An 18,364-nucleotide genomic window follows, 5' to 3' on the forward strand; every position below is an offset into this window, starting at 1 on the left:
ACTAGTCCAGTTATGGATAACAGCAAACACTTAAAATTAAATCGATATTCCAAAGGAACAAATTACATAGTGAAAGTAATTGTTGTGCTCAAAAAATCTTTGCTGAGCAGTGAAACACACAATCCGAACCTTTGTGTGTTGGGTAATTTGGATTGTAACTTTGTGGACCAAGCTGCTGACTCAATAGCGTTTTGTGACCTGGGTCAGAAAACTCCTGTTTCTAAGGAAATCTGATTTTCTGAAAAACTGCTGACACTCGCTGCTGTAATGGCATGAATGAACACAAACAAATGGTCTACTACAATATGCCAAAAAATCAGTGTGTGAATGTCCAATTATGTATGTGTGTGCAAGAACAGTATACAATGCAGCAGTTTTGTCTCTCTAACAAGGTACCAGTAATTATGGATACTTTTACTTTTACCTAGACAGCAGCTTTTAAAGTGCGACCTGCCCCCCAAAATCTGTGCTGCTTAAAATCGCTGCTGGCAATTATGATATTAAGGGGGGTTGTCCGGTCCAAACTGAAAAGTGTGCAGTCACTGTGTGAGACTGCAGACTTAAGAATCCACCAATCACATGCACAGAGCGCTGCAGGGATACACCAGTTTCAGACTGTGGACCAGAGGGTATATATGTGTTATACATGCTCCTGGCCAGTGGGCGCTGCCTCGCTCCAAACACTTGTATTGAGCTGAAGCCAAGCCCTGACTATGGAGGGAGCCAACCAGTGGGCGTGGCCAACTAGAGGGTGTTGCATACCTTAATACAAGTGTATGGAAGTGAGGCCACGCCCACTGGTCAGAAGTATATGTAACTTATACATACACTCCTGTTGTGAGTTTGGTTTTTGGGCTCCCCCGGTGGTCACTGGTGGTACCGGACTTGTGTGCTTCACTTTCTCTGTTCACCTGTTTCCATCAGGATATGGGTGTATCCTATTTAGCCTTGCTGCTCAGTTATTCTAGTGCCGGCCATCAATGTAACCAGAGCCTTTCTGTTGCATGTTCCTGCTTCTAGACTACTATCAGCTAAGTTGGACTCTTAGTCCTAAGTTTGTTTGCATTTTTGTTCCAGTTCACAGTTATGTTATTTTTCTGTAGCTGGAAGCTCTTGTGGGCCGAAATTGCCACTCCGGTGTCATGAGTTGACACATGAGTCTTAAAGTAATTTCGGGATGGTACTTTAATAGGGTTTTCAGCTGACCGTGAAGTTCCCTATTGTATCTTCTTGCTATCTAGTAAGCGGACCTCGCTTTGCTGAACCTACCTTCATACTGCGTATGTCTTTTCCTCTGAACTCACCGTCAATATATGTGGGGGGCTTCTGTCTCCTTTTTGGGGGAATTTCCCTAGAGGTAAGCCAGGTCTGTCTTTTCCTCTATTAGGGTTAGTTAGTCCTCCGGCTGGCGCTAGGCGTCTAGGGATAAAACGTAGGTACGCCACCCGGCCACTGTTAGTTGTGTGGTAGGTTTAGCTCACGGTCAGCTCGAGATTCCATCACCCAAGAGCTGTTCTGTTATTTATGTTCTCTGACGTTCCCTTGCCATTGGGAATCATGACAGTATGGCCGGCCCAGTGTTAAAACCGTTGGCAGAAGAAAGGAGAGAAAAAGAAGTCTGCAGATTTTTTTTTTTTTTTTTTTTCCTCTGAGCTTGCTCTATAGTTGACTTAGTTGCATTTCTGCTCTAATTGCAGCCTTTGTCTCTCTCTCTCCTTCTAATCCTTGAATGGCTCTGATCTCACCTGATTAAAATGGATCCTCAGAGTTTGGCTACAGGTTTGAATAATCTTGCTACGAAGGTTCAAAATTTACAGGATTTTGTTATTCATGCTCCTATATCTGAACCTAGAATTCCTATACCAGAATTTTTCTCCGGGGATAGATCTCGTTTCCTGAATTTCAAAAATAATTGTAAATTATTTCTTTCCCTGAGATCTCGCTCCGCTGGAGATCCCGCACAGCAGGTTAGGATAGTAATTTCCTTGCTGCGGGGTGACCCTCAAGACTGGGCATTTGCATTGGCACCCGGGGATCCTGCGTTGCTCAATGTGGATGCGTTTTTTCTGGCTTTGGGGTTGCTTTATGAGGAACCTAACTTAGAGATTCAGGCTGAAAAAGCCTTGATGGCCCTATCTCAAGGGCAAGATGAAGCTGAAATATACTGCCAAAAATTTTGTAAATGGTCTGTGCTTACTCAGTGGAATGAGTGCGCCCTGGCGGCGAATTTCAGAGAGGGTCTCTCTGATGCCATTAAAGATGTTATGGTGGGGTTCCCTGCACCTACAGGTCTGAATGAGTCCATGACAATGGCTATTCAGATTGATCGGCGTTTGCGGGAGCGCAAACCTGTGCACCATTTGGCAGTGTCTTCTGAGAAGGCTCCAGAAAATATGCAATGTGATAGAATTCTGTCCAGAAGCGAACGGCAGAATTTTAGGCGAAAAAATGGGTTGTGCTTCTATTGTGGTGATTCAACTCATGTTATATCAGCATGCTCTAAACGTACAAAAAAGGTTGATAAGTCTATTTCAATTGGCACTTTACAGTCTAAGTTTATTCTGTCTGTGACCTTGATTTGTTCATTATCGTCAATTACCGCGGATGCCTATGTCGACTCTGGCGCCGCTTTGAGTCTAATGGATTGGTCCTTTGCCAGGCGCTGTGGGTTTGATCTAGAGCCTCTGGAAGTTCCTATACCTCTGAAGGGTATTGACTCTACACCATTGGCTAGTAATAAACCACAATACTGGACACAAGTGACTATGCGTATGAATCCAGACCATCAGGAGATGATTCGCTTCCTTGTGTTGTACAATCTACATGACGTTTTGGTGCTCGGATTACCATGGTTACAATCTCATAACCCAGTCCTTGACTGGAAAGCAATGTCTGTGTTAAGCTGGGGATGTCAGGGGGCTCATGGGGACGTACCTTTGGTTTCCATTTCGTCATCTATTCCCTCTGAGATTCCGGAATTTTTATCTGATTATCGTGATGTTTTTGAGGAGCCTAAGCTTGGTTCACTACCTCCTCACAGAGATTGCGATTGTACCATAGATCTGATTCCGGGCAGTAAATTTCCAAAGGGTCGTTTATTTAATCTATCTGTACCTGAACATGCTGCTATGCGAGAATATATTAAGGAGTCCCTGGAAAAGGGACATATTCGTCCTTCTTCATCTCCCTTAGGAGCCGGCTTTTTCTTTGTATCTAAAAAAGATGGCTCTTTGAGGCCGTGTATTGATTATCGACTCTTGAATAAAATTACAGTCAAATATCAGTATCCTCTGCCACTGCTGACTGATTTGTTTGCTCGAATAAAAGGGGCTAAGTGGTTCTCTAAGATTGATCTCCGTGGGGCGTATAATTTGGTGCGAATTAAGCAGGGGGATGAGTGGAAAACCGCATTTAATACGCCCGAGGGCCATTTTGAGTATTTAGTAATGCCTTTTGGTCTTTCAAATGCCCCTTCAGTCTTTCAGTCCTTTATGCATGACATTTTCCGTGAATATTTGGATAAATTTATGATCGTGTATCTGGATGATATTTTGATTTTTTCGGATGACTGGGATTCTCATGTCCAACAGGTCAGGAGGGTTTTTCAGGTTTTGCGGGCTAATTTCTTGTGTGTGAAGGGTTCTAAGTGTATTTTTGGGGTTCAAAAGATTTCTTTTTTGGGGTACATTTTTTCCCCCTCTTCCATTGAGATGGATCCTGTCAAGGTTCGGGCTATTTGTGATTGGACGCAACCTTCTTCTCTTAAGAGTCTTCAGAAATTTTTGGGCTTTGCTAATTTTTATCGTCGATTTATAACTGGTTTTTCTGATGTTGCTAAACCTTTGACTGATTTGACCAAAAAGGGTGCTGATGTTGCTGATTGGTCCCCTGCTGCTGTGGAGGCCTTTCGGGAGCTTAAGCGCCGCTTTTCTTCCGCCCCTGTGTTGCGTCAGCCTGATGTTACTCTTCCTTTTCAGGTTGAGGTCGATGCTTCCGAGATCGGAGCTGGGGCGGTCTTGTCGCAGAAAAGTTCCGACTGCTCCGTGATGAGACCTTGTGCGTTCTTTTCTCGAAAATTTTCACCCGCCGAGCGAAATTATGATATTGGTAATCGGGAGCTTTTGGCTATGAAGTGGGCTTTTGAGGAGTGGCGTCATTGGCTTGAGGGGGCTAGACATCAGGTGGTGGTATTGACCGATCACAAGAATTTGATTTATCTTCAGTCTGCCAGGCGCCTGAATCCTAGACAGGCGCGCTGGTCGTTGTTTTTCTCTCGGTTTAATTTTGTGGTCTCATACTTACCAGGTTCTAAAAATGTGAAGGCGGATGCCCTTTCTAGGAGTTTTGAGCCTGATTCCCCTGGTGATTCTGAACCTACAGGTATCCTTAAGGATGGGGTGATATTATCTGCTGTTTCCCCAGACCTGCGACGGGCTTTGCAGGAGTTTTAGGCGGATAGACCTGATCGTTGCCCGCCTGGTAGACTGTTTGTTCCTGATGATTGGACCAGTAGAGTCATCTCGGAGGTTCATTCTTCTGTGTTGGCAGGTCATCCCGGGATCTTTGGTACCAGGGATTTGGTGGCTAGGTCCTTCTGGTGGCCTTCCCTGTCTCGAGATGTACGAGTTTTTGTGCAGTCTTGTGATGTTTGTGCTCGGGCCAAACCTTGTTGTTCTCGGGCTAGCGGATTGTTGTTATCTTTGCCTATTCCGAAGAGGCCTTGGACTCACATCTCTATGGATTTTATTTCTGATCTCCCTGTTTCTCAGAAAATGTCTGTCATCTGGGTGGTGTGTGACCGTTTTTCAAAGATGGTTCATTTGGTGCCCTTGCCTAAGTTGCCTTCCTCATCCGAGTTGGTTCCTCTGTTTTTTCAAAATGTGGTTCGCTTGCATGGTATTCCGGAGAATATCGTTTCTGACAGGGGGACCCAGTTCGTGTCTAGATTTTGGCGGGCGTTCTGTGATAGGATGGGCATTGATTTGTCTTTTTCGTCTGCGTTCCATCCTCAGACTAATGGCCAGACTGAGCGAACTAATCAGACCTTGGAGACTTATTTGAGGTGTTTTGTGTCTGCGGATCAGGATGACTGGGTTGCCTTTTTGCCGTTGGCGGAGTTTGCCCTCAATAATCGGGCTAGTTCTGCCACTTTGGTTTCTCCTTTCTTTTGCAATTCGGGGTTTCATCCTCGTTTTTCTTCCGGTCAGGTGGAGTCTTCGGATTGTCCTGGAGTGGATACTGTGGTGGATAGGTTGCATCGGATTTGGGGACAGGTGGTGGACAATTTGGAGTTGTCCCAGGAGAAGACTCGGCATTTTGCTAACCGCCGTCGTCGTGTTGGTCCTCGTCTTCGTGTTGGGGACTTGGTGTGGTTGTCTTCTCGTTTTGTCCCTATGAGGGTTTCTTCTCCTAAGTTTAAGCCTCGGTTCATCGGCCCGTATAAGATTTTGGAGATTCTTAACCCCGTGTCCTTTCGATTGGACCTCCCAGCATCTTTTTCTATCCATAATGTCTTCCATCGGTCATTATTGCGCAGGTATGAGGTACCGGTTGTGCCTTCCGTTGAGCCTCCCGCTCCGGTGTTGGTTGAGGGTGAATTGGAGTACGTTGTGGAGAAGATCTTGGACTCCCGTGTTTCCAGACGGAAACTTCAGTATCTGGTCAAGTGGAAGGGCTACGGTCAAGAGGATAATTCTTGGGTGACAGCCTCTGATGTTCATGCCTCTGATTTGGTCCGTGCCTTTCATAGGGCTCGTCCTGATCGCCCTGGTGGTTCTTGTGAGGGTTCGGTGCCCCCTCCTTGAGGGGGGGGTACTGTTGTGAGTTTGGTTTTTGGGCTCCCCCGGTGGTCACTGGTGGTACTGGACTTGTGTGCTTCACTTTCTCTGTTCACCTGTTTCCATCAGGATATGGGTGTATCCTATTTAGCCTTGCTGCTCAGTTATTCTAGTGCCGGCCATCAATGTAACCAGAGCCTTTCTGTTGCATGTTCCTGCTTCTAGACTACTATCAGCTAAGTTGGACTCTTAGTCCTAAGTTTGTTTGCATTTTTGTTCCAGTTCACAGTTATGTTATTTTTCTGTAGCTGGAAGCTCTTGTGGGCCGAAATTGCCACTCCGGTGTCATGAGTTGACACATGAGTCTTAAAGTAATTTCGGGATGGTACTTTAATAGGGTTTTCAGCTGACCGTGAAGTTCCCTATTGTATCTTCTTGCTATCTAGTAAGCGGACCTCGCTTTGCTGAACCTACCTTCATACTGCGTATGTCTTTTCCTCTGAACTCACCGTCAATATATGTGGGGGGCTTCTGTCTCCTTTTTGGGGGAATTTCCCTAGAGGTAAGCCAGGTCTGTCTTTTCCTCTATTAGGGTTAGTTAGTCCTCCGGCTGGCGCTAGGCGTCTAGGGATAAAACGTAGGTACGCCACCCGGCCACTGTTAGTTGTGTGGTAGGTTTAGCTCACGGTCAGCTCGAGATTCCATCACCCAAGAGCTGTTCTGTTATTTATGTTCTCTGACGTTCCCTTGCCATTGGGAATCATGACACACTCCGGTCCCGAGTCTGAAACCCGCTTGAGAGATTCATAAGTCTGCAGTCACACAGAGTGACTGCAGACTTATCGGTTTAGACAGGGCAACTCCTTTAAGGGCAGGAGTAGATGGCTGTATTAGTAGTCCAAGTGCGATCCGACAAAACATTGCATCACACCCCGATCAATGTTAGTCTTTGGGGCCATGCACATGTCTGTTTTGTTTTCCTAGGACAGACTTTGTTTGGCTGGAGACACACTAGCGATTTTAAAATTGGTCCGATTTTGATGCAGGAGAGTCGGACGAGTGTAATGCAAATATCATGCGATGTCATGCGTTCTTTATGTGAGTACAATCCGATTTTTCACACCTAGCATCCGATTTACATCACAATGCAGTGCAATTGAACTGGCATTTTCCCACGCTCCAGAGTTCACCGCAGTTCAGGCTGTGAGGCAGCGCTGCATCAGTGACGGCACCGCTAGTTACTGACACTGCGCTGGCAGCATCTCCTCATTCACCAATAGTTTTCAGCACGAACACTGCCGGAAAAAGCCGAAGACTGCCGAGTGCAGTGAATACCGCCGGAAGGTAATGAGCGGCCCCAGAGGCAGATGCGGCCGGGAGACAGCGGGACGGGAGGAAGCGTCGCTTGACAGGTAAGTATAATTATAATGTTTATTATTAATTGTTTGCTTTCTTTTACAGCCCCCCCGCCCCTTCCCATATCTGTAAAGTCCAAGTTCAGGGTTCGGACACACGTGCGCGTCATCTTCGGCCCCAAACTCGAACTTTACAGAAAAACTCGGGCGAACCCGCTGATCCTGAACATCAGGGGGTGCGGCCATCACTAGCCAGGAGCCCTTTGAGTAAAAAAAGATCGCTGCTTGCCAGAGTTTGATCAAATATTCCGATCGCACTCAGCAATTCAAGTCAATGGGTACATGGAAACCATCTGACTGCACTGGGATCATATCTGAGTGATGTCCGATTTTACCACACTGACACAATGAAGACAATGGAGGAATTTTGTTTTCCACCTTCTCCTCATAGTGTGTTCTGACTTTGTTATGTGTTATAATCAGATCACACTCTGATCACCCGATTCTCTCAGATGAGAGAATCTACAGCCGTCTGCACCTGCTCTGAAGGGGTTGTCCAGTTTTCTGATAAAAGCCTGCAGTCACTATAGGTTTGCTCCTCACGACTCCTCTCTCCATAAACCTTGCCTTGTGACTAAACTGACACCTTAGGCTACTTTCACACATCAGGTTTTTTGTTTCAGGCACAATCCGGCAAGTTTTGAAAAAAACGGATCCGTTTTTTTTTTTACGCCGGATCTGTTTTTTGTCATAGAGTTGTATTAGCACCGGATTGTGCCTGATGGCCAGACGTTTCATCCGTTTTTTTCCAGATCCGTCCAAATAGTCGTTTCAGGCGGACAGAGAAAAGGCCCATAGGAACATTTTTTTGTCCGGCGAAAAAAAGCGCACAGTGCCGGAGCCGGCCAAAAACGTGTGAAACGGACATGTGAAATGATGAATCCGGCCCCCCATACAAATCATGCACATTTACTGGTCTGGGGTCTCTCTCTCTCTCATAAACTTTGCTGGTACTGTAAAACATAGCTGAAAATTAGCTTTAAAAAAAATGCAGCAAAAACGCCATGTGTGAACTTAGCCTAAGCCCTTTTTTTTTTTATAATGTATGAGGATTTCAGGAGGCAGAGGGGAGGGGAAGAAACGGCACAAAATTGGAGAAAGACAAATATTCCTCTGATATATAGCAATGATTGTTGTATTTTCTTGAACTATTGATTTATGGAAAGTTTGCTGAAATGAAAGAGACTATTCAAGTTTCCAGGAAAACAGCGATACAACGTGTATAGTATTCGAAGTTATAACACCTTGAGGATCTTTGTTTCATTATTCTTCTTTCGATGATAAAAGGACAATCTTTCCATGAGATGTGTATGGCTGAGCCAGTAAATGGCACTGCTCTGTAAATGAATTACCAGTTGTATCTGAGCCGCAGATTGTTGCACCACTGCAGCATACTTAGGCTTCCAGTAATATCACCGTTATCACTATCTTTCTCTCATCTTCAACAATAAGCCTTAAAAGCATTGCTGTCATAACGGCAAACTTTTCTGTTTGTGGAAAATGAAAATAAATTGATCGGAATGACTCAAGAGACCTGCCGCTTTCCCAACCATTGTCACTTTAGTTTTGATGATTGCTGCTATAGCTGACCCATGTGGCACAGGAGTATGTCTCCCCAGCTGTTATCTGCACATATTTCATGTTCGCAGTGGATGAAAACTATAGAAAACGTCTAAGAGGTGGAGAATCCTATCATAACTCAAGTACATGGTTTGTGAAAAACATGTATTTGTGCTATAATTTATTTTCAATTGCTATCGAGGTACCAACATGTTCTGCAGCGCTGTACATCATATCAGCTGTGAAATCGTACTAGACTCGTAGGACAACAAATACCCTACTACCCAGTTAGGGTTGTTCCTGTAGGACCTGACCAAGGCCTGACCAAAGACAGTAAGTTAGTTGGTTTAGACTATAACTAGAAAACTATGAAAAGTTGTTATTTGTATTGTGTGGTGTATATATCTGCAGGGTTTGCATTTAAACTGTATGCTTCATTTATTCTGTATATATTACTTGTGATAATTGTGAACACATGACCACAAAAATGGAGGAAGAAGTGAGGGTGAAGTGTCAGTAAGGCCGGGATCACACATGCGAGAAATACGGCCGAGTCTCGCATGTTAGTACCCGGCATTGCCGCCGTCACTCAGGAGCGGAGCGTGCAGCCACATAGCAATACATGGAGCCGCACGCTCCGCTCCTCAATGACGGCAGCAATGCCGGGTACTAACATGCGAGACTCGGCCATATTTCTCGCATGTGTGATCCCGGGCTAAAACTGAGGATCTTTGTGAAGAAATTGGACTTTCACTTACCCCCTTTGATAAAGGGGTCGAAGATCATCAAAACGTGTTTTTTTAGAGGATAGCACTGTGTTAAAACCATCACAAAGTACCATACTGTAAGTTGTGCACTACAGAAACTGCAATCACTAATAGAGACTGTGCTCGTAACTAAGAGTTATGCTTGAGAAATGGCTAAGCTAAAGTGGCTCTGAGAGTAACGTTTTGCTTATCCCATGAATACCGGTGTCCCTTGGTGTAAAGACTTTCTACTTTTTGGGGGGGGCAAATCCAATTTAATTTGTGAAAATCAAAATGAATTTGATTCAATTTGAATCATATTACTCAACACTAATATATACAGTAATAATCATGGAGTAACTCCAAAATATAAAACAGCTGTCACTAACTAGAGTCATATTAAAGGGGTTGTCCAGTTTTCTCATCAAAGTCTTCAATCACTCAATGTGATTGCAGACTTCTGAAATCTGACATCGGTGTGCATGCTGTTGGGATTCTCTAGCACTGCTGGTGAGAACAGGCAGTCAAATAAATTAGTTGGAAGTATTCGATTTGCATACTTCCAACTAGACTTGCCTGGTTTCTCTCAATACAAGTGAATTGAGCAATGCTGAGCCCGTCTAGTCGGCATGTGACCAAATGTATGCAACTTGCAGTCACGTGGCTGCCCACTCTCAACAGCAATACCGGTGAAACGTAACAGTTTGCACACCGCTTGCTGTCTAAAGTCAGAAGTCTGCTGTCACATTGATTTTTAGCAGAATCCCTGTAAAGTTAATTTCCTGAACCATCAAACTACCCTTTCTTGAAAAAAAAGTTTTGAAAGGCCATTGTGGATTACACTTGATGTGCAATTTCTAATATCTTTATACATTCTTCATCTTTTAAATGGAATATTTGGTGAAACTCCAGAAAACTTTAATTTTTTTTTTTTTGCTTCCCTGCAAAATCCAAACTTACTTGTCTGGCAAAATACAAAATGTATTTCCATTTTGTGGCTCTGGGCTGCATTAGTAAATTACAGAGAATGAATAGTAATGGTGTTTTAGCCCAGTTAAGGTAAGTGTCATCATGAACAATTTACATGACGTTGTAGGCTCTAATAAATTGTTATAATCTCCATTTCATCCAGCCCTATCATTACAGACACCAGCGATCCAGTCTTTGTAATTTTTCCCTGCCTCTGCTTTTCTGTCATTATAACTTTCCTGCTTCCATGGCAGTATTACCTTATCTTACTTATTCAGAGCAGTCCTCACAGATAACCTTCTAATTCTATTAAATTATTCATTTTGTTCATCAGGGCTCATTAAACCCTTAACACAATCATCTGGCTAAAAAAGAATCACAAAAGTTATTCAAAGCATGAAGTGTATGTTTTCCCTTTCGTTCGGTTATTGCATTGTTAAGTTCTGGACTGGCTTTATATTTCTATTGTTTTCTATCACATGTCATCTATCTCCAAGGTTCCATAATTGCTGAATGAAAAACGGTATTGTTTTCTGATTTTAATCAGTATAATTAAAACTGTGACTAGATATACTGTACTTGCTATAGATTTTAATACTTTAAATTACTGAGATATATAATTTCCTTCCCCTACGATTATTCTTGATCTTTTCAGTTACTAATGACTGCTTAATATAAAAGGAGGCAGTAACCAATGCGTAAGTAGGCAGCTAAATCATATCTGGTATGAGAAAAAGCAAGAAGAAAAATGCACCAATTGTTCAGACTTTCCTTGCCTTCTTCATATACTGCATCATACACTTTTACTTCTTGTACCATTCATTATAGTATTCCTTTCTAAAACTATTGGCAGTACAGAGTGGTTTAGGTGGTAAAACCAGCTTATTTTTGGTTTTCAAAAACAAAAGGACGTTAAAATTGTCATCTATTGTAAGTGGTGGCTATGGGATAATGTCCTTGCAGGTCAATAGTGCTCATTGTAATTATATTATTAGAAAAAAAACGACTTTAAAGGGCCTTGGGTAATTATGTCAGAGGTGATTGCTGGGCTGTTACAGCAACCCAGCATGAACTAGCACAAAGGGAACTAGCCATAGGACAAGGAAACAAGGCCCGGCGCTTGAGCCGGGACAGGTGATTATTAGCTAGTTTTATATTGATGGAATACATGACTCATTTGCTATCAACAATGAGTGAAGTCTGGTGCAGTGATATGCTCTCTTGGTCCTTAATGTACCCTTAACCCCCTCAGGACATTGTGATTTTCCATTCTTGTGTTTTCATTTTTTGTTCCCCTTCATCCCAGAGCCATAACTTTTTTATTTCTCCATCACTATAAGGTACTGGAAAATGGGGAAAAAATCCAAGTGCGGCGAAATTGCACAAAAAGTGCAATTCCACAATTTTTTTTTTACCTTGTTCACTACATGCTAAAATTGACCTGCCATTATGGTTCTCCAGGTCAGTATGAGCACCCAGATACTAAACATGTATAGGTTCTTTTCTATTTAAGAGGTGAAAAAAAGCCAAAGCTTTTTTAAAAAAAGAGGCCATTTTCTGAGCCTCCATTTTTGGGATCTGGGGCTGGATGGGGGCTTTTTTTAACATTGAGCTGACGTTTTCATTGATACCATACTGGGGTAGATATGTTGTTTTGATCGCCCGTTATTTCATTCTATTGCAATGTTGTGGTGAGGAAAAAAAAAACGTAATTCTGGCATTTTGATTTTTTCTCTAATTACACCGTTTGCCGAATGGGATTAATTTACTTTAGATTTTGATAGTCTTATGACGTGCTTCCAGTTCGCTCATGTTAAATGCCCCTGTCAGTGACTGACCGCAGCATTTAAAAAATTAACAGCTGCAGGCGGATCATGATTCCACCTGCGACTGTTAGAGGCACATGACAGTTGATCAGATCAGCTGTCATTTGCCAGGAAAGATGAGGGCTCAGTGCTGGAGCCCACATCAAATGGAGGGGCTCAACCTTTAACCTATAAAGGTCGTGAATGGGGTTAATTTATGTATATTTATCTAAAAGGTATACAATTATTCAGTTATTCAGGAAGATGTTTTTTTTTTTTATAAAGAGCTCCAAAGTCTCTGGTTATCTTCACACATTCATATTGCAATATAGAAAAATTCTGTCTTTCTATAGCTTAATTAATCCACTTAATTTCCCTAGCTAGAAATCTCCTTCCATTTAAAGAGAACCTGTCGAGAAATTTATATTGCTGATATCATGAGCAGTATGAAATCCAGACAAAATTCCTCATTAAAAATAACTATTTTTTGGTTTGAAACGCTGTGGTCTCTTTTTATCTCATGCAATTACTCCGCATACACCAGAAATGCCCAACACACTTGTTTGGACATCCAGGAGTCCCACCTACAGATGCTGAGGTGCTGCATTCTGGTGGTGCAACATCCATATATATATAGTCAGGCACAAAACATCAAGTCAATGACCCTTTGTAACCGACTCTTCTTCCTACTGCTACAGGACGGCATCCAGGAACAGCAGTCCAGGAAACACAGGATGAGGTGGCACCAGTGAGACACTGGTTCATCGGTTCCTATGATATGCTTTAGTGAGAGCCGAGACTACTCTGGATAAAAGGCATAAGAAATACAGTAAGCTAAACATCGTATGCAACAACCTAAATAGCAGGGCACAACACAGTGCAGGTTGGTACGGGAACAAGTATTGGACACTTGTATACTTAAGTCCATTTGGTTTCTGTTTGTCCATCATTGTAAAAGAAAAACAGTGGAATTTGCAATAGAGGCTTCAAATAGAGGCTCTCACGCAGTTGTAAACCCAGCCTAAATGAACAGTGGTGTGATGTTCCTATTTTCTTTTTAGTTCTTATGTAGTTAATCATTATCTATGATAAAGTACAGCACAATTGTAATATAAATGTATCTACCTTTGCCCTCTTCAATTAGACATTATTCCTATTAAGTAATAAAGTTGCTGTTTAAAATAGAATCAATATTGGAACAATGAAGTTGCTGTATTTCTTATCTGTAACATTAACGAACTCTTAATTAAGAACTTTATGTGGCATGCTAGAGAATCATGATACCAGAGGGAGTCACAAATGAAAAGCCATTTTGCACATTATTATTGTTTGTTATTATGACGGGATTACTGACAGAAAGCACCCAGGGATGGTTAATTGATGAAAAATCAAAGAAGTTATGTCACTTGGTAGGGGTGGACAAACCATTAGTGCAGTCACACAGGGACTAAGAGGAAAGGGGGTCCGTTTCTATCTCCCAAGCAAAAGAAACTTCTGTCATAGATGCAAAGAAGATCCCATGTGTTGGTCTTGCACAAGGGCCCATTTCTGTCCACTTCTGCCACTGTCATTGTGGAAAATATTCTACTGAACATTGACACAATTGTCCAAGGTTATAACACAGAACAACAAGCAGAACAAATCTGGGGGCACCACTGAGTAATTTGTTGCCAAGAAAAATAACATCCTCTAGTCCTGAGATAAACTCCCCAATTCTAGCAAGGAAGAGTAGGCAGGTTTCCAATTAATTATTTAATTATTAGCGCCAGATGAGCCCCGATCTCTTTTCTATTATACAGTGGTCTCATGATCTACCTCTACCCCTCCAAGACATAACAGAAAACATTTGTCTTGTCCCTTTAATACCTCCCTTTTAAGCTCCTGAGAAGTAGGTGGTCTGTAAATGAGTTAATTACGAAATAAATAAGTGAACTCCTGCCCATATCCAACTCTATCCAGATACCTATGCATCAGTAAAGCCTTCTGCAGTGCAGGACAATACAAAATAATAAACTGCTCCCTCACCTGGTGCAGGCCAGGTGAATGTTAAAAGGGAATCTCTATGCAGGATTTCACCCAAAAAAATATGCATATGTGCACGTAGCTCTTTCCAAAGCTAGTCTGGTAATACCTTGACATGACCAGTCCATGCCTCAGTTACTGAGAAATCAAAGTTTGAATGGATATGCAAATGAGGCTTAAGAGCTATTTGTAGATCTGAATCCTTTATCACTCCAGCTTTATTTCCAACACAGCGCCACCTTCTCCTACTGACCATGTAAAGGTATTACTGGACTTCTTTTTCAAAGAGCTATGTACACATATAAGTAATTTGGGATATTAAATCCTGCTGACAGATTCCCTTTAATGTAGTACATGAGTAAGTTATTTTTCATTAAGATGGTCTGGGTGGGTGGTGGACGGGATCAGGGGTAACACACTGTTACAAACTGTTCCTCCCTCATAGTGTGTATGAACTAGCGACCTCAACAGGTCACTTGAGAAGAATAAGTGGATAGAGCTGAAATGTTTCTTGTCTCCTCCTGCTTTGACAATCCATCAGCATTTTGATGTTGGCTACCTGTTTTAATATTGTGTGGCATGGTTGAAGGACCAGGCTCCATTTTTGCCTCCTCCATGGCATTACTTTAAGTTACTGCACCTACAAATTACCACTGTAGATTTTGTGCATCATTTTTTCAGTGAATATTTGCAGGTAGGCCACTCATCATACTCATCATCATTGCTTGGCTTCGCAGCCAAAATCCAGTTCTACACTTGATTTTGGAATATTCCATCGGCTGCCTCCAGTTAATTCAATGGCAATTCCTGTTCCCTGTGGTATAGCCTCTGGCTGAACCATATGAGGGTCAGCTATGATGAGAAACGCTCCTGAGTCGCGAAAGCCAACAATTCTGCAAACATCTAGCACAACATCCTGTAAGTGCTTACTTTGAGGATCAAAGGAAGATGTGGCTATGGGCCACATTCCATAAGTCCCAAGTAATGGCACAGACAAATCCAAGTCACTTGACAAGTCCTTGCATATGATGCAAGCTCTTCCTCTGCTGAAGTTGACTGCAGCTAATGAATTGACCACTTTAGAGCAGGGTCATTCCTCCAACGCCTAGCTGAACGGGTGGCTTTCAGATGTTGAACACATTCATAAAATCTGTGCAGTATCACTCACCCTACTATCTATATTCTGGTGAAGGAATTTAGAGAAACTGGAGACTGATAAATATTCATAGGTACATGTGGTGTTGGTCGAATTGGAGGAAAACAGTGGGGATTGGATGATAATAGACAAGTTGGTTGTGGAATGCTGGTAGGTCCCAACAAACAGTAAGCCATCCCCTATCCTTTCCTTACTCATATAATTTTCTGATTGACTTTTATCCAATTATCCATTGGATTATCTACATCCTGTAATAATGTTCTGTGTCCTGAGTCCCTTCCTGTAATAATGTTCCTCGTTCTAACCACATCCTGTACTAAAGTCCTCTATCCTGCCATCTGTCCTGTAGATAAATTGCTCCATCCTGGCCGCCATCCTGTAATAATGTCCCACATCCTGCAATATCTTCCATCCTGGTCCCCATCCTGTAATAGTGGTCTCCATCCTGGGCCCCTTCCTGTAATAGCTCATCCATCTTAGCCCCATCCTGTAATAATGTCTTCTGTCCTGGCTTTTATTATGTGAATAAATTCTTCCATCCTGACCCCTGTCCTGTACTAATTTCCTCCATTCTGGCCCCAATCCTGTAATAAATGGCCCCATCATTTCAGTAATAGTGTTCCCCATCTTGGTCCCATCCTGTAATAATGTCCCATGTCCTTAGCCCACATTCTATAATAATATCCCCTGTTCTGGGCCCCATCCTGTAATAATGGCCCCTTTCAGTAATAATGTTCCACATCCTGGTCCTTTTCTGTAGTAATGTCCCATGTCCTCAACCCGCATTCTATAATGTTATCCTCTGTCCTGGGCCCCATCCTGTAATAATGTCCCCTGTCCTAGGCCCATATTCTACAGCAATGCCTCTGTCCTAGGCCGCTTCTTGTAATAATTGCACCTATCCTATCCGATGCCCTTTCCTGTAATAATATCCCCTGTCTTGGGCCCCAATTCTGTCCCAAGGACCCTTGTCATGGGTGCCCCTTCCTGTAAGAATGTCTCCTGTCCTGGTGTTCTTCTCCAACAATTTGAAATTTAAATAAAAATGTTTTCTTACCTGTCCACACACCAGCAGTGAGCAGCGTCCTCTTCCTGCTCCATAGTCACTGCAGGGAGGTGGGCAGCACATAAAAGTGACATCATGCGCTGTCTGTGATGAGCATGCCGATGTCAGCTGCAGGCCCCTAATTGATTGGTGGCATGCATAGCTATTGTGGTGCCAGTGCTATTGTGGGGCAGGGAGTCAGTGACCCATTGAATGTCCCACATTCAGCTGAAATGGCGCAAGTGTCAGACTCCACGGGGCCGGTCGCAATCACACCCTCTGAGACTGCCATTGTTATCCCCCTGACTACTGTGTAAAGTCCAAAGAAATCCCTTTAAGCACTAGATTCAAGAATGCTATTGTGCTTGCGCTATGTAATGCATTTTTTAAGATGACCAATTAAAAAAACATCTATTCTATCAATAGAGCATGTTGGCCGAACCTGTAATTTAGAAGAAGGTAATGAACCAACATACTCGGCTGTAAATTCTGGTTGTGAACAATGAGCTGTTACTTAGGCTAAAATCAATCATTTTAACTAGTTAAGAAGAAATTTCAGAGGCACAAGTGGGTAAAATATATTTCAATTGACTTTCTATCATGTTAAATGAGGGAGACATTTCCTAGATCATGCTGCACCACTAACCTTATTCGGTCCCTTTTCCATCTGGCAAAGAGGACGGCTATTAAATTAACTTAGTTAGCTCCATTAGGTTGGCATATGCGGTAGTCTTGATGGAATCATGCTCATCACTAGCAGCGATTACTGTATATTAATGTATGCACAGCAGAGGGAACCTTGTATGAACCCGTTCAGATGCCTTAAATGGAAGTGCCTGGTTTTCTTTGAAGAAGCAAAATTTCCTGTCAAGGTCAACAAGAGAACTGTGATTTATTTCATTTACAATAAAATGTATACAGCGATAGCAATAAATATGAGAGACGAAGTAGCCCATGTGCCCATGTGCAGACGCTGAATATTTGCAGCAGATTTTTAAACAGCAAAAGCCAAAGTGCTGGCAGGAAAAACGCTGAGTAAAATAAAAGTGTATTTAGATGCATTTTTTATGCATTTTTACTTGTAATTTTCCCCATTCATTTGGCTTGGTGAGAAACACTGCAAAAACTCAGAAATAATTGACTTGCTGCAGGTTTTAAAAAAGCTTTGAATGTTCAAATTTGCAAGGAAAACAAGCAAAATGTGCATGAGAGTTTAGAAATCTCATTCACTTTGTCGGTATTGTAAAAAATGTGTTTTCCCCCATGGCAACATGTAAACATTCCCTAAAGTAAGTGCGTTGCATGCGTTTTTCATGCGTTTTTTTTACTTGCGTTCTTTCCTTATGTATTTGAATGGGTGACAAAACACTGCAAAAACGCGGAAATACTGTATGCTGCAGAATTGAAAAAGTGCTTTAGTTGTTCAAATCCGCAAAGTAACAATAAGCAACATGTGTATGACATTTCAGAAATCTCATTCACTTTGCTAGTACTATAAAACGCTGCGCTTTCTCTGCATCAAAAACACTACAAAAATGCAACGTGTGAGCAAGACCTAATACTACATAAGTGTCATGAACCTGTTATGTGAAAAAACATTATTGATCTGCAGACATGGGGTTGATCTGCAGATTAATAGCATTCTGAACTTACCCGACACCTGTACATTGAGCCCGCTGTCGGGAGAAAATTAACTTTATTACTCCTGGCAGAATTCAGGTTTCAGTAACGGGGGCGGCATCGGCACGGGTTCAGACAAAGCTCTGAGTGTGTCAGCGCCCCCCGTAATGGCTGCCAACCAGCTTTAATGCTGAGCCCTTCACGACATGCGCCATACTAGTACGGTGCATGTTGTGTCTCCCCCTTTGA

At 42.5% G+C, this 18,364-nt stretch overlaps 1 long non-coding RNA gene across 1 annotated transcript in view; it reads right to left on the reverse strand.

The window, feature by feature from the left end:
• The window catches only part of LOC143783471 (uncharacterized), a 98,924-nt gene that overhangs the window by 43,205 nt on the left and 37,355 nt on the right, over positions 1-18,364 (reverse strand). The window contains exon 2 of the long non-coding RNA XR_013217191.1: positions 17,142-17,359. This is a non-coding gene — a long non-coding RNA (uncharacterized LOC143783471). The remainder of the gene's footprint in view (positions 1-17,141; positions 17,360-18,364) is intronic.

Source organism: Ranitomeya variabilis, chromosome 6, assembly GCF_051348905.1.
Source record: "Ranitomeya variabilis isolate aRanVar5 chromosome 6, aRanVar5.hap1, whole genome shotgun sequence".
Taxonomy (NCBI): Eukaryota; Metazoa; Chordata; class Amphibia; order Anura; family Dendrobatidae; genus Ranitomeya; species Ranitomeya variabilis.